General features: G+C 35.7%; 1 protein-coding gene across 7 annotated transcripts in view; it reads left to right on the top strand.

Annotated features, from left to right (window-relative positions):
• Nucleotides 1–15,997, top strand: part of MICU1 (mitochondrial calcium uptake 1) — a 280,172-nt gene that overhangs the window by 146,922 nt on the left and 117,253 nt on the right. The gene's annotated exons all lie outside the window — the stretch shown is intronic.

Below are 15,997 nucleotides of genomic sequence, written 5' to 3'. Positions count from 1 at the left end.
TCATTTTATTCTTTTATAGGGAGCATACAGAACTATAAAAAGAATTAATCAGAGGGGGAAACAAGTTATGTTTGTAGAGTTAATAAATTGTAAATTACATAAAATTTCGTGTGTTTTGAATTCTCTCTAACTTGTGTATAGAACCACCTGAGAAAGTGGAAGGAAAATAAGTATCAAAGTAAAGTTAAAAAAATAAAGCAACTATGAAGTTACATCTGCCTTTAACTGTTTGAAGCTCTGTATTCTGTCAAGATAAATTGTATATTACCTACTCCTACTGTAGCCTTCATTAATGTTTCTACTTCCCCAATAGAACACAGATTGATCTATCATTTCCTCCACTAAAGAGGAAAATTGGCTCAAGTGTTCTAATTGTGTTAGAATATTCATTTTTGTTTGTTTGTTTTTCTTTTTGGTTTTGGTGAGGAAGATTGGCCTTCAGCTAACATCTGTTACCAATCTTCCTCTTTTTGTTCGAGGAAGATTGTTGCTGAGCTAACATCTGTGGAAGTCTTCCTCTGTTTTGTATGTGGGACGCTACCACCCCATGGCTTGATGAGCAGTGCCTAGGTCCACACCTGGGATCCAAACTCACAAACTCTGGGCTGCCAAAGCAGAGAACACAAACTTAACCACTATGCCACAGAGCAGGCCCCTTGAATATTCATTTTTCAATCTTAGAGGATTACTTCTTAAGACAAAACTCAAATTTGACTCATTTAGCACACTGATGAGTTTCTAAATTTTTTTAAGCTAAGCAATTTTGTTGATTAGTATGCTGCTCTGTTTCTTAATATTATTTCCCTATATTGTGCCTTTTTTAACCATTCAGAAAAACAAAACAAAATGTATGTTTCTAGTTCTCTGTGTACACTGTATTAAAATCTACCCAAATTGAACCAAAGAGATCTTATTTGTGCGTTTGAAAGAGATGATTCTCAGTTTTTTTCCATCTGGGACATATCAAACAAAAATAACCATCTCTTCCTTCCTTTCTCCAGGCTAGTCATCTGTAAAGATAAAACTATATGACACTTTTTAATAAATGACATAACACAGTTCCTGCCATGGCTCTGACCACTTACACCATTCTTTCCTCTGATTAGGACAGGAAAATGAAGAAATATGGACTAATATGCCTTACCACAGCTGTCTTTGGAGTACCAAAGTATTTGAATAAATTTGTGTGGTGGACTTATGCTCTAGCAATGTAAATATACATTGATTTGTTGTGAAGATCCAAAATAGAAAACTAAGTAAAAGCACATTTATGATCTTAAATTGTGTATTGTTAGAGTTAGTTATTATTTTGGTAGGGCATGGGTTTTCAAAACAGACTTCAGTTCAAATCCTGGCCCCGTCACTTCTTAGCTTTGTGATTCGGGGCAAGTCAGTGAACTTGTTCATCTGTTTTGTGTGTAAAATGAAGATGGCAATAATACCAAACCCAAATGATTTATCTGAAGATTGTGAGATCATGTATATAGAGTACCTGGTTCAGTGCCTAGTATTTAGTTGATATGCGATCTGTCTGGGTTTTTATTCTTGATATCCTGTCACAACATGTTATTTCATATTTGATTTTAAGAGATCCCTAAATCTTGTCATTAAAAAAAACAGGATTGGTGGGGATTTTTTAAACTTTATTGTGACTTTGGATAGAGTTTACATTAAATAGGCATGATGTGGCAGAAAGAGCACTGCATTAAGTGCAAAGGCCAACGTAGAGAACTGTATTGATGTATAATGTATATTATGGAAGTAGTCCTAGTAAATGTTTGTTTAGCTCAAGTGAGATTTTAAGTTTTTGTCTTCGTGTCATTCTAAGTGTCAGAAGGCCCATAGAGTAGAACCTTCAGAATACCTCATACATTGTGCAGCTCCCTTAATTCAATAATTTAAAAGGAGGTAAAAATAAGTCATATTGACCCTTGAGTTCTGGAAACCCCTTCAAGTAGCTCTGCAGGTCTGGGCATCTTTACTTCTTGGTGCTCAGCTCCTGCTTAGACATGGTGAGTGATTTACAAAATTGCTTAGTATTGTGATGTCATATACTTTCTATATTTGTCAGGAAAGAGAAAATATGATAAGAATCTCATTTTAAGATTTTCTCGTTATCACTGGTTTTAAGCATTTTGATTATTATATGCCTGGAGTGTTTCTCAGCATTAGCACTATTGATGTTTTGGGCAGGATAATTCGTTGTTGTGAAGGCTGTCTTGTGAATTGTAGGATGGTTAACAACATTCCTGGCATCTACACACTAGATGCCATTAGCACACCATCTCTCCTCGCCCCTCTCCCGTTTGTGACAACCAAAAATGTCTTCAGAAATTGCATATGTCCCAGGAGGAGTGGGGATGGGGAGGAATCATCCCTGGTTGAGAACCACTGATGTAGTTTTTGACAGGGTTTTTTGTTGTTATTATGTGGCTTGATGTAGTGGTCTTCATGTTTCTTGTCTTGGAGTTTTTTGGATCTGTGGATTTATAGTTTTCATCAAATTTGGGAAAATTTCAGCTGTTATTTTTTCAAATGCTTTTTCTTTGCTTTCTCATCCTCTCCTTTGGGGACTCTAATTACACATATATTTTCCTCACATCAACACTATAATGTTCATACTATTATAATATTGATTTTATAGATGAGGAAATTGAGGCATACAGATGTTTAAAGAATTTGCCCTGAGTCCCACAGTAAGTAGATAATTTAGGGTTTGATATTTTCTTTTCTTTTTTTTTTTTTTTGAGGAAGATCAGCCCTGAGCTAACTACTGCCAATCTTCCTCTTTTTGCTAAGGAAGACCGGCCCTGAGTGAACATCTGTACCCATCTTCCTCTCTTTTATATGTGGGACACCTACCACAACATGGCGTTTGCCAAGCGGTGCCACGTCCATACCCAGGATCTGAACTGGTGAACCCTGGGCGGCCTGAGAAACGGAATGTGCGAACTTAACTGCTGCGCCACTGGGCTGGCCCCTGATTTAGGGTTTGAACCCAGGCCGCCCCAGCATCTGGGGTCCTGTCACTTGGCTTTACTGATGTGGTCACATTTTCAGCAGTGATTAGCCGTGGTTTACCTTAGTGACTCTTCTTTCTCTAAGGCTAGGCTGTGGGAAGACTGGTCATAAACTCTTCTGTAGAGAGTTCAAGCATCCTTGCAATCTGAATGTTGCACACTGCATTGTCTACTTTATCTAACAAGCCATGGGGAAAAATATGCCACAGAAATTACACTGAGATCAGTTCTTTCACATGTCCAAATTGCTACTAGGATGAAAGGAAATGAGAGTCAGAGGATCAACTTCCTTGTGGGTAGCAAGGGATCATTACATCTAGATACACTAAATGATGACTAAATCATCCTGCAAGAGTTAGTGCAATTTTTAAACACTAAAAGCCATGCCAGGGAGTGGCTTGGGACTAGGGGAAAGTGCATTAGCATTTGCATTCACCTGTTACTCTGGTGGACAACAGGGACCGTCCTTGAGATTTCCAATGGAAACCCAGCCACAGCAATGCAAACAGCATAACCCAGATAATGCAGGACTGTCATATTTCTGATTAGCTGGGGTTTTTTTTCAAAATTAATAGATTCAGTGGTGTTCAAGAAATTGCCAGAAATTGCCATCATTTGAAGAACATGAACACTCTGCCCAAATGGATTGACACTTAGAACCTCAAAGTACTGTAGAAACTCTACATGTTGTCTAAAATAAAATTTGACAACTATATATAGTAAATCATTCGTTTTTTTCTCAATTTCTAATTACCTCTCCTAAAAATAAAATTAAGAAAGCTACTTGTCTAAGAAAGCATGTTATGCTATATAATTTCCCCCATTAAATAAATTCTTATTTAAACTTTTTAGAAGCTCAATTTTTAGCTAAACAAGAATTTCTTAGACACATACCCAGAATAACAACCAATTTGGGAGAAATGTCTTGTGTTTATAATAAGCAGTGGCATAAATTTCTCACTCTTCTCTGTATGTACTTTGGATAATGGGGGCCATCTTTGGCAAACCTAAAATTTTAAACACCTTTTATCCTGTCATACACACACACACATACACACCTCCTAAATCCCTTTCCTACTTTAATTTTTCTTCTTGGCATTTATCACTATTTAACATTCTATATAGTTAATGTCTTTATCTTGTTTATTTACATTCTCCCTAGAATGTAAACTGCATGACAGTGATCATAGATTTGTAGTCATATTCACTGCAAATATATCTACTGTATATAAAGTATTGTGGCAAGGTAACAAAGCAAGAATATGAACTTTTTTTTCAATTTTCTCCAAAAGGAAGTTTAGCAAACATAAGACTTGACTTTTCTGTTTATATCCTAAATTGAGAACAATCCTTGTAGCTGTGGATGTCCTCAATCTGCAGCCAGTACCAGCGGAGTGAGGGAAACATGTTTTTTAATTAATCTATTTCCAAACAAGCTTGGTTGCTTATAATTCAGAATTCATATATTTATATTCCACCCTTATTCCTAATTCTTAAATTCTATTGCTTTATACCGTATCTTTCTGAACAGGTTTGATGGATTAACTTGAAGAATTTTCAGCATAATCCATGGCATCTGTATTAGGTAGACTATTAAGTATTTACTAAATAACTTCTCACTAATAAAAGAAATTCAGATTCATCCTAGGCAAGATGAATGGACTGCTAATAATTACTATTAGTAAATAATTTCCAGAGAGCCTCTGATCCTTATAGTAGGTTAATAGGAATTGAATGAGAATACAGAAGCATGTGTATTAATGGCTTAATTCTCTGCACTAACCAACTGCAACATTAGCTAATGGTCTTAAATCTTATAATAGAAGTCAGAAATTTTTCTCCATAACTAGGTATAGAAAAAGGTCATCAAGATTTATCTAGAATGCTATATATTATTTATTGATTTGGCTCATTCTTGCTAATGCTAGGATTCAGTAGGTAATGATAATGTAACTTAGAATCTGGATCTTGGCCATTGACAATTGTGAAATATTTATTTTGTGTTCTTTGTCTTCATATGTGTTCTAACTAAAGTGATTAACCATATGGGCTAATACATGAAAATAATTCTAGTTAGATGGAGGAGGCAATAATAAAACGATTAAAAAATTGATTCTTAAACACCTTCCTTACTATTTACTATTAATCTTTGAAAAGCCACCAGAAAAATCAAAAGCAAAAAATGCTATGGCATGTTCAGTACCTAGGAACACACCTAATGAAAGTCAGGCATGAGTCACTGTATTTTGATTTTGATTCCTTCTTTAGATTTCAGGGAATCGGGAAAAATTGAATTAAGTGGCAGGATTTCATTTACTGACAAACTACATCCTCATTGTGTTGCATGTCTCTCACACACACACAAAACTTTTGAGAAATTACAACAACATTCAAATGAAAGTTTATGTTTTATTTCTCTTGCCATACTAAAGTCAAGAGCAGATCACAAAGTGTGTATGACATGGAGATAGTGATGCTGATCAGTGCTGTTTCATCTGATGAAAACGTTATAGAAGTTATAGATGAAAGTAAGTTTTTCAGGTTGAGTGATCTGTTGAAAAATATGAGCAAGGCAACATACTGAGATCTATGAACAGATTTAAGGCAGTTACAAATCTTTTTTATTGGGACATCAGAGTTGTGGCAGTTATAGAGAAAATTTGGCTTAGCTATAAGCTGCATAGTTTTTATGTCTAGGATTATCTGCAGTTGCTAAATTGACATTATGAAGAGTAAGACAAAGAAGATGAAAGGCTGATCTTATTTAGTGTTATTTTAGCCTATAAGAAGTGCTTAGGATTTTGGAAATACTCATTTGCATGGTATAAGGCCAAAACTATCTCATTGTGTTGTTTACCAGTAACTTATTTCTCTAGCATAACCTGTTCTTCTGGTTAATTCATTGATTTTATAATAATGCAGCTTCTGTCAAAACAATTAAATAATGCTTTTAAATATATCAAGTATTTATAATATTAAATTCTTTTTGAGCCAGATGTATTTGAGAACACTGCCGTTTCAGTAGCCACCACTGTTACAGACAGTTGAAGCGTTTACATCTTTGTATCAACAACCACACAAGAATTTTAGTTCACATGGGCAAGAAATAAGTGGTGTTTGTGTTTAACTCTCTCAAATCTACTTGTGGCTATACTAGAAGATTAAAATATTTTCTTTGTCTGCAAATAGAAGTTTATCCTTTGGGAACAATTGCTTGAGATTTGTCCGACAGGAGAACAGACTAAAGAAGCAACCTATGGCTTATCACGAAAGTAAGATCTAAATGTATTTTGAATGTATCTTGAGGAAGATTTCATAATTTTACACCTATGAGGGAACCAGTTTTTATTAGCCTTTTCATACTTGTGTTTTGTTAGAATTGATCCATTTTTATTTTTTGAAAATTCTAATGTTGTAATAATTCTAATAAAATTCTAATCCTGACTTAAAATGTTATGGAAATCTAGTTAGGGACACATGATTTCTGTAGCTCTGCCCTTTCAATACAAATAGTCAAGATGGGGCTATGTTCTAAAAAGAAGAGTATTGAATGAGGTTGTCAGGAGTGCTTTCTGTATGTTCTTTGGGTTGATGCTGCCACCAAAATTATGTCTGCATATGCTTTGTTCTCTCTTGAATGGCTTATGTTGGCCTGTAAAGCTTTCTGCTACTTTTCCATGGAGTGAGTTCTCTACGATACCTGAGATTCAGATAGAAGGCCTAGAAGGGAGAGGAGGAGGAGGTCTGCCCTTGGTTTTACTTCTGTGCTTTTTAGGCTCTTGGGAAGGAAGGCCTACCAGGGGAAGCATTTGGTAAATCCAAAGGCTTCCCTCTTTCTTAGGCCTCATTTATCAATGGGAGAAAGTTCACGGAACAAGAAAGTAAAACTCCAAAATAGCCTAAATTCTCTGCCTTCCAGAAAGTGCTCTAACCTATAAAATTATTTCTTTTTCTGCTCTTCAAATCAAAACTGTCTTTCTCCTAACATATCTCAGGTAAGATTTTCCTTTTTTAAACAAACTTCAGAATTTAAAAATTTTTTGCATTGAATCGTGAATGAATTATGGTGCCTCATAACAGCTCCAGAGATATTTGCAGGAAAATGCTTGTTAACGCTAAAGAATCTCTGATTGATGAAAGTTTAGACCATGGATGTGGTATCACTAAATAATATCTTGAAGTAGGAACTATGTCATATGGCTTTGTATCCCCAAAGTACCTAACATTGTATCCTACTAATGGTGGTCATTCTAAAAATATTTGAATGAATAATGCCCTTATGAACATTGATGTACATATTTGTGCACTGTTTAAGACTCTGTTTTCAGTTCTTTGGGGTGCATAGCTAGGAGTGGATTTGCTGGACCACATGGTAATTCCATGTTTCAAAAAAAAATATATTTGAATGAAAGGATATTTAGGATGTGGTTTCTCTTAGCCCCTTCTAGGTAGAAAGGAGATCCAGCCACCATCTGTCTTCACACCCTTCATTACAGCATCAAATGGACCTTAGTTTACCTTTCTACCATAGTCTTTCCTTTGTTTACCTAGAACAGATTGGAGAAACTTTTTCAGATTCCAGCCTCTTACAACTCTTCTAACTTCTGTCGTATCCTCTTCAAGCTCTACCCTGTCCTGTTTTTGTTCTGTCGATGGTTGGGATGGCTCTGTAGAAATTCAACCTTCAGTAATTGATGATGTTTAAAGATCTTTGCTTACGGTCTATGAGCCCCACTTTTTCACATTGTTTGCTTCTTAGAAACTAGACTGGAATCAAATCTATCTGTCCATCTGTGTAGGTGATCTTTCCCTAAAACCCACAACTTAATAGTGTTTGGCTGTGCTTAGACTTCATCATGTGTTGCTTACCTGTTCCTGGAAAAACTTTAGGAAATGCTTATTTGTAGAGCTGGGGAATCTGAGGGTACAAAAAGGAAATCAAGGCAAGAAATAGTGGTTGTCATGGAATGGTTTGCCTAATCACTTCACCTTCTGGAGAAGCTATCCAGCACAGTAGCTGGCACATAATGAGTACTCCATGTATATCTGTTGGCTAAATAAATATCCAAGAACTTTTCCTTATAGTTACTTTAATATACATATTAAAATTTTATATTGCTGCAAATACCCTTATCATCCTGCCTAGTATTTAGAACTTTTAAAATAATAGCTTTTCTCTACGTACAGTCATGCATTGCTTAACAACAGAGACGTGCTGAGAAATCGTTGTTAGGCGGTTTTGTCATTGTGTGAACATCATAGAGTGTACTTACACAAACCTAGATGGTATAGCCTATTACACACCTAGGCTATATGGTACTAATCTTATGGGACCACCGTCGTATATGCAGTCCTTTGTTGACCAAAACATCGTTATACAGTGCATGACTGTATGTATACATGATGAAAGCTAGAAAATTAATTAGAATAGCTAAGTTTTTCTATTTGGATACTAAACTGAAAAATCAAATAACTTTTCCAAACCAAGTCACATACTGTAAAGAGAGTCCTTCAAATTAACATAAATTATCAAATATCCAGTCTCTTTACTAAAAGCATCTATGCAATAAGTTATATCTTGGCATAAGCTGTCACTTTGGCTATTATTGAACACATGGAGTAGAATGAAACCACACAGAATGAAATGAAAGTCAAACAGATGATTACCTTTTTAGGTCTCTGAAAATAGAGGTCAGGGTCTGTCACAAGGCATATGTAATTTGGGCATAAAAAATAGTAACATGCATTTGAAGAAAATACATTCCTAAAGCAGAATGTGACCTCAATACAAGGATAAAGCACTGGCATGCCTTTTAGAATCTCTGTCCCAGGAACTCTTAGGGAATCCAAGCTTTTTGACATCTCTGGCATTGAATACTCTTCCTGTAGCATAACTGTCAAAAAACAGTGTAAGGAAGAGCAATTTAAATGAAAGACTGTTTCTGGCAGCTCTCTGAAGGTTCTCCAGTAACTGAGGCTGAGATATAGTTCAAAGATAGGTTGTGTACTTTGAACTAGGAACATGAACTATTTCTTTTCTTCAGGTGTGAAATTATAGATTTTTTTTTTTTGAGAATCAGGACTGAAATGTATTTTCTAGAAAAAACAAATGGAAGAAAAGCAGTAGTTAGAAGGAGTGTCTACAGCTGAAGACTTGCTGAAGGAATTCAGAAAAATTTCAGATATTCTTGTGAAGTTTTTAAACTCAGCTTCTTGACATGTAGTGTTTCATATTATTTAGAAAACCTTGCCAATTGACGTTAAATAAGTAAATCACACTGAGAGGCAATAAAGAATAAAAAGCTCTCTGCTGCCATTGCAGAGCCTATATGTAATGATAGCAAGGTCATAGTAACTGTCTCGTGTAGTTTCTTTCAATGTCTTAGGATTTTCAAATAAAAGCAAGACTAAGTCAATATGAATTTTAAGTCTGTTCTAAGAATATAGATTAAATTTCTAAGTGTCTTTTCCTTTTGGTCAGAATTTGTTCGAGTAGAATTAGGTCTTCTAACCATATCCTTTTAGTAAGTGCTGCTGGGAATACCAGCTTAACCCTCTACCCCATATTCGTGGAATCTTGGCTATCCTGTGAGTATAGTAAATCACAGTAAATCCAATAAATCACAAGTTGTGGGTTTGTCTAGGAGCTATACAAGGTGTAGGCATCATGGCTGTACCTTGCATCTTGAGGAGCTTTACCCCTTGGTCTGCCCTCCAGTTGAACTAGCTTAGACTTGGGCTTAGTCCTCAGAAGTACATGAGGTGAAGTCTTTCCTAAACTTAGATCTCTCTCAAAGGTCTGAAGGACTCCAGAAACTAGGATAAAGTTAGGGTGGATTACCTTTTTTGGAGGAGCAATTAGTTTTTCCTCCTCTCATTTGACTACCAAATCCATAGTGTACCCAAAACTATTTATGCATCAGAATTAACTATTAGAATGACACCTAAATTTAATTGACTATATAGTATTAGAGTATAAATTATTGGCATACATTTTTAGAATCTTGACTATGTTTATCAAACACTTTCATAAATGCTTACCCTTTGGCCCAGCAATTCCAGTCTACAAGTTTAGTCTAAAAGAAGATCGTGTATAGTGATGTTGATGATCAAAAAATACACTGGAAAGGACTCAAATATCAAACAGAATGCTGAACAAATTATGATAAATCTGTGCAATGAAATTCAAAACAGCACTTAATATAATGTATATAATACAGATTTATTGACATAGAAAAATGTTCACAATGTATTGATGGGTCAAAACATACATATTGTATGATTTTGTTTTGGGAAAAGAAAAATACATATGCGTGTGAGTATATATATTTAAAAAAACAGTCTGAATATTTGTATTTCTGATCTGTCAGCAAATCCTGTCAGCTCTACCTTGACATAATCCAGAATCTCACCATTTTTCACTACACTTACACTACTACCCTTATCTAAAATGCTCTCATAGCTCACTCGGATTATTTCAGTACCTTCCTAATTGGTCACCCTTCTCTCACACTTGGTTCTCTACAGTCCATTCTCAACACAGCAGCCAGAATGATCTTGTTAAATTTAAATAAGATTATGTCATTCCTCTGTTCAAAATCTCTCCCCTCCCCCCAAAAAAATTTCCAATCTCTCTCAGATTTTAATCTCTCATAAAGTCTTTCCAGGGCCCTACAAGGCCCTAAATGCTCTCCCCACCACCATCCCTTTAAAGGAAAACAGATATCAGCAGGCACTAGAATTCTCTACACTTACTGTTTTCCTTTTAGCTACAGTGAAAAAAGGATAGCTACTCTAATTATTGCTAATTAACAATAATAGTTAAGGATGTTTGGGGTGGTAGGTATAGTTTATTAAGCTTCTCTAATGGTTTTGAACTTTCTTTTTTACACCTCATAAAATTAATTATTTTTAGTGCTGGCAAAGCCTGTCTTTCAGTCGTGTCTAAGTTGACTGGTACTACAGAATTCCAAAGGTCCATTTTACTGGTACTTTATTGTATGGAAATAAAAAGAAAAGATATTAGGTTCTTATAGTGAAAAAGTAGAGGGTTAGAGTACAATTAAATGTATTTATGTACTTAGAATATCTCCATGGGCCAAATACTTTAGATTTCTAATCTGTTATCTAGAATCAAATTAGGTCTGTTAACACTATGAGGCCCCTAGACAGTTATGTAATTAACTTCAGTCTTCCTGTGCCATTCATCTGTCATGGAGTTGCTTTTAAACTGGGTGAATATGAAGCCATGAGAGAGAGGGTATTGGATGGCTAACATTAAGAAAAACAATGATGCAAAATCTAGAGTTATAAAGCAGGAAAATTAAAGGATTATCATTTTCTCCGCAGAAGCAGTCACTGCAATGTTTCTTTAAATAGTTTCTTTTCAAGTGTAAGCTATATGTAAAGTAATATCTAACTATATGTGAGTCTAGTGAAAAGAAATTGTCTTACAGACTAAGAGGATAATAAATCATATGTTGGGGCTTATTGCAAAATAGTACGTAATTCAACTTCTTTTAGAACCCAGAGGTGAAAATGTTCAAAACAGAGCATTGTTTTATCCTCACACTGTTCTCACAGATGGGGTCATCTGTCTTGTTGTTTTACGCCGTGTTCATCAGGAAATCCTTCCCTGGCCTCTTATAGGACTAACTCTGCACATATTTCTGTTTTGTGTTTGGCTCCCTGGGCTCTCCAGTAGTGGAACATTAGTTAGACACAGGGCTTCCCTCTTCCCTGGGTGTTTTCCACAGATGGGAAGAAGCCATTAGATCTGTACCAAGACAAATTGAATGGAAAAGACTGGTCTTTGGTGAAATGTCAAAGTAGACTAAATTCTCTGCCTTCTAGGAAATTCTTCATCTAAAACAATTACTTTTTCCCCTTTGTTATACAGAGGGAACATGGACACACATACTACTGGTACCATGTAGTCTAAATGTAATCTAAAGTCAAGTCTAGTAGGGAAACTCACAGGCAGAAAAGCAGCGAAATTACCCATCCTCGTGCCATTTAGTAGAAAAGCATGCTTAGTTGGGTCAGACACACCTGGAACACATCATGGAAAGGGCTCTAGGAAAAAGATGCTGCCCTCATAACTCACCCTGTAATTATAAGTACGAGAGGCAGGGAACATCCAGGAGGCTGTCTAACGATGAGAGCATCCTGGTTGACAAAATGGTCTTGTTAGAAACAGGGAGCTTCCACTCCACAGGTGGTATTAGCCTCTTCTTCCATTGAGCTAATTCAGATCTACAAAGCTAGCTTTTGTTAAGTTACCAAAGGGACATCTGTATTTATCTCCTTAGCCTTCATTCCAGAAAGTCAAATTACCTTTCTCATAACACAACAAATTTAGGTTAAAAAAATTAAATCCTCAGATTAAATGAATTCATACTAAATTATAAATGACATATAAATTCCCATAATAGTTCTAGAATATTTTCAAGAAGATGCTTGTAAATCCATGATTCCCTAAATAGTGAGGTTCATGCAGTGAATGTTGTAGTCGTATAATAAGATCCTTCAAAATAGAAGTATGACCTGATGTTGAAACCCCAGAAACTTCTTTAAAGATGAATGGAGACCTAGTAGTAGTTTGAGTAGAGTGAGGGTCCCACTTGGTAATGTCACAAAAACGATGGAGTAGGAGACCCCAGCCTCTATCCCCCAACAAAGATCATCAGTTAGACAACTATCCACAAACAAACACAGCTGTGGGAGAGTCTTAAGAGACTTCAGCAACACAGTGAAACAAATAACTTGAGCATAACCACAAAAAAGGAAGGAAAAACAGCTCTATTTGCCTGTATCATCCCATCCCCCAAGCCATCATTGCTCAGCACCAAGAGGCAATTCCACATCTAGAAAGAGTTCCCCTTGCTGGAAAAGGAAGAGTAGGGTGACTGACCAGCATTCCCAGCCTTTTAAGGCATCACACAAAAGACTCACGTCAGTTTCACTGCACTCAGATACCAGCAAAACTGAGACGTTATAGAGATGGCTAGGAATCAGGAAGAAAAGCAAGGATACCAATATCAGCCATGCAGTGGGAGCGACTAGTATTTCCAGTGACCTGCTCTGTAGGAGACCCCAGTGGCTTTTGCCACTGAAAACCAATGGACAGCACAGCCACCACAGACTCCCTGCATATGTCACCAGTTTTCACCCCAACGGTGTCCACATTCACTGATACCAGCCACCTGAGTCCCTCCCTACCCCTAGCCCCACTGGAGCCCAGGACCTGTGCCAGCAGCCACATATTTGTGAATTTCCCAATTTTCCTCCTGTTATTGATTTCTGGTTTCATACCACTGTGGTCAGAAAAGGTGCTCTATATGATTTCATACTTTCCTCTAATATTTTCCCTAGCATTCTCATCTACTTAACATCAAAATCAGGAGTCCAAAGAGAAAATTTGGGGGTAAAACTAATTTGTCTTTTCATTTGGTTTTTTCACCTACATCTTGGTCAGCAAGTAATATATACAAACACATACATATATATTCATGTGTATATGCAGAGCAGCTGCAGTCTAACGGAGGCATATAAAATAATGATTGATGTATTTTAAAAGTATATCTTCACTTCTATGTGTAAATGTGTATTATCTCCCTTAAAGTAGTTTTCTTTCCTCCTCACAATTTTGTCCCTCTCTAGATACATACACCATTTAGTCAAGGACTAAAAACAGCTTTACATACTAAATCGAAAGAAGTCAACATTCTTCATTTACCAAAATTGTTCCAACAATGATTGCTTTGGTAAGTTTTTTTTCCCCCGAGAGGCTAGGAAAGAGGACTTCCCAGTTGTATTTATATACTCTGCCTCTCCCAGATGTGGCTGAAATTTCTCAAAATAGTCATTTTTCTTCCTGTTCTTCAAACTAGTCATTTAGGCATTTCCTGTATCATGGTTGTGGTCATATTGATAATCATTTAATTTAATAATTCCTGCCTTTTTGCCTTTATTGAGGATTTCACATTTAATTCAGATTATTAGAAGAGGGTATAGGACAGGGACTAGATGAAAGCACTTTAAAACGTGCCGAAAGTAGAACTAAAAATGAGGGAAGGACTGATGGATCTTAAATGTAAGAATGAATTTTATTTTTAAGAGACTTAAGTTAGGAAAGTTGTGAGCTACCTAGTCTTACAGTGCCCTTTATAGCAAAGGATACCCCTTTATAGTTAATTCGGTCTGTTATATGTTTCATCCTGACAGCTATCCATCAGAGTAGAGTCTAGACATACCACTAGGGTTCAGATTCCAGCTCTGCCATTTACCAGTTAGGTGAGCTTCAGTTTCCTCTTCTGTAAAGTGGTGATACCAGTAGTACCTGTCTCATAGGATTGTTATGAGGATTAAATGAGTACTAATTTATAATGAGCAACTTGTAAGTTACTTGGAACAGTACCTGACACATGGTAAGCCCACAGTAAATGCTGGTTATTTTTAAATTCATATTTCCAAAAAGACTAATTGATTATGCATGTGGAGAATAGACCTTTTCATCTATTTTCTATAGACTTGGGCCTGAACACATCTCAAATTCTAATTCCTCCATAGGCCTTCTTGATAAATCTATATTTACTTGATCTTTCCTCAAAAAACTTTTCATTTGGGTCATAGAAACTATAGGCCAAGAGAGAAGAGGGAAAATTAGGAAGTTGCTGTGTGAGAGCTTATTAGTCATTTTAGTTTCCCAGTTTATAAATCTATTATATATTTATTTTATGACTATACACGTTACTATTATTAGTAGTTCTAAGAGTTTTTGGTTCATTTTCCTGGCATTTTTAGGAGGACATTTATGTAATCTTCAAATAATGATTCTTTTTTCTTTCTTTCTTTCTTTATTTTTGGTGAGGAAGATTGGCCCTGAGCTAACATCTGTTGCCAATCTTCCTCTTTTTGCTTGAGGAAGATTGTCGCTGAGCTAACATCTGTGCCAATCTTCCTCCATTTTGTTTGTGGGATGCTGCCACAGCATGGCTTGATGAGCAGTATGTAGGTCTGTACCCAGGATCCAAACCTGTGAACCCCAGACTGCCAAAGTGGAGCACAGAAACTTGACCACTATGCCACCGGGCCAGCCCCTTTTTCTTTTTTCTAACATGTAGGCTTTATATTATTTCATTATATATTTGCTTTGACTAGAACTTTCAAAATAATGGTAGTAATAGTGAGTGTCCCCACTTTATTATGTTAAAATAAATGTCTTCAGCATTTTTCAATTAGGTATATTGTGAATGTTGGTTTCAGATAAATGTTTTTTACTATATTGAAGAAGTTCCTCCTATTCTATTTTGCAGGGGAAAAAAAAGATTATTAGGAAAACTTTATAATTTGTCAAGTTCTTTTTCAGCATCTAGCCTGATGATCAAAGTGGCTTTATTCCTGTGACCTAGTTTTATTGCATTATAGTCATAAAAATGCTGCATTTACAATCTCTTCTTTTACTTGTGTTTGTTTTTTGTTTTGTGTGCTTGTGTGTGTATGTGGACTAATATATAATCAATCATTCTAAATTTCCCTTGAACATTAAAAAAATATATAGTCTCTGTTTACCAGAAAGCAATGTCCAATATATATCTATTAAATTGAACTTATGGTTTGTATTGTATGAAGTTTCTATGACCTCTTTGAATTTTCCACAAAATATGTCACAGACTGAGGTATTATAGTAATTTTTATAATTGCTCCTTTACATATAACTGTTACATGTTTTGATGCCATATTGTCTTGTACATAAAGATATATATTAGATCTTCATTATGGATGGTACCTATTAATAATATGAAAATAATAGTCCTGCTTTTAGTTCATTTCTGTCTCAGATTAATAATACCACCTCTGCTTTCTTCCTGTTTTGTTTTCCAGTATTTCCTCTTTTTTATCTTTCTATATTATTTTGTTTTTGACATATTTCTTGTAAATAACATAGTTTGATCCAATCTGAGAGCATTTGTCTT

Source organism: Equus caballus, chromosome 1, assembly GCF_041296265.1.
Source record: "Equus caballus isolate H_3958 breed thoroughbred chromosome 1, TB-T2T, whole genome shotgun sequence".
In the NCBI taxonomy this organism is placed as follows: domain Eukaryota; kingdom Metazoa; phylum Chordata; class Mammalia; order Perissodactyla; family Equidae; genus Equus; species Equus caballus.
Note: the sequence above shows the minus strand (reverse complement) of the source record. Positions and strands in the feature narration are given on the sequence as shown.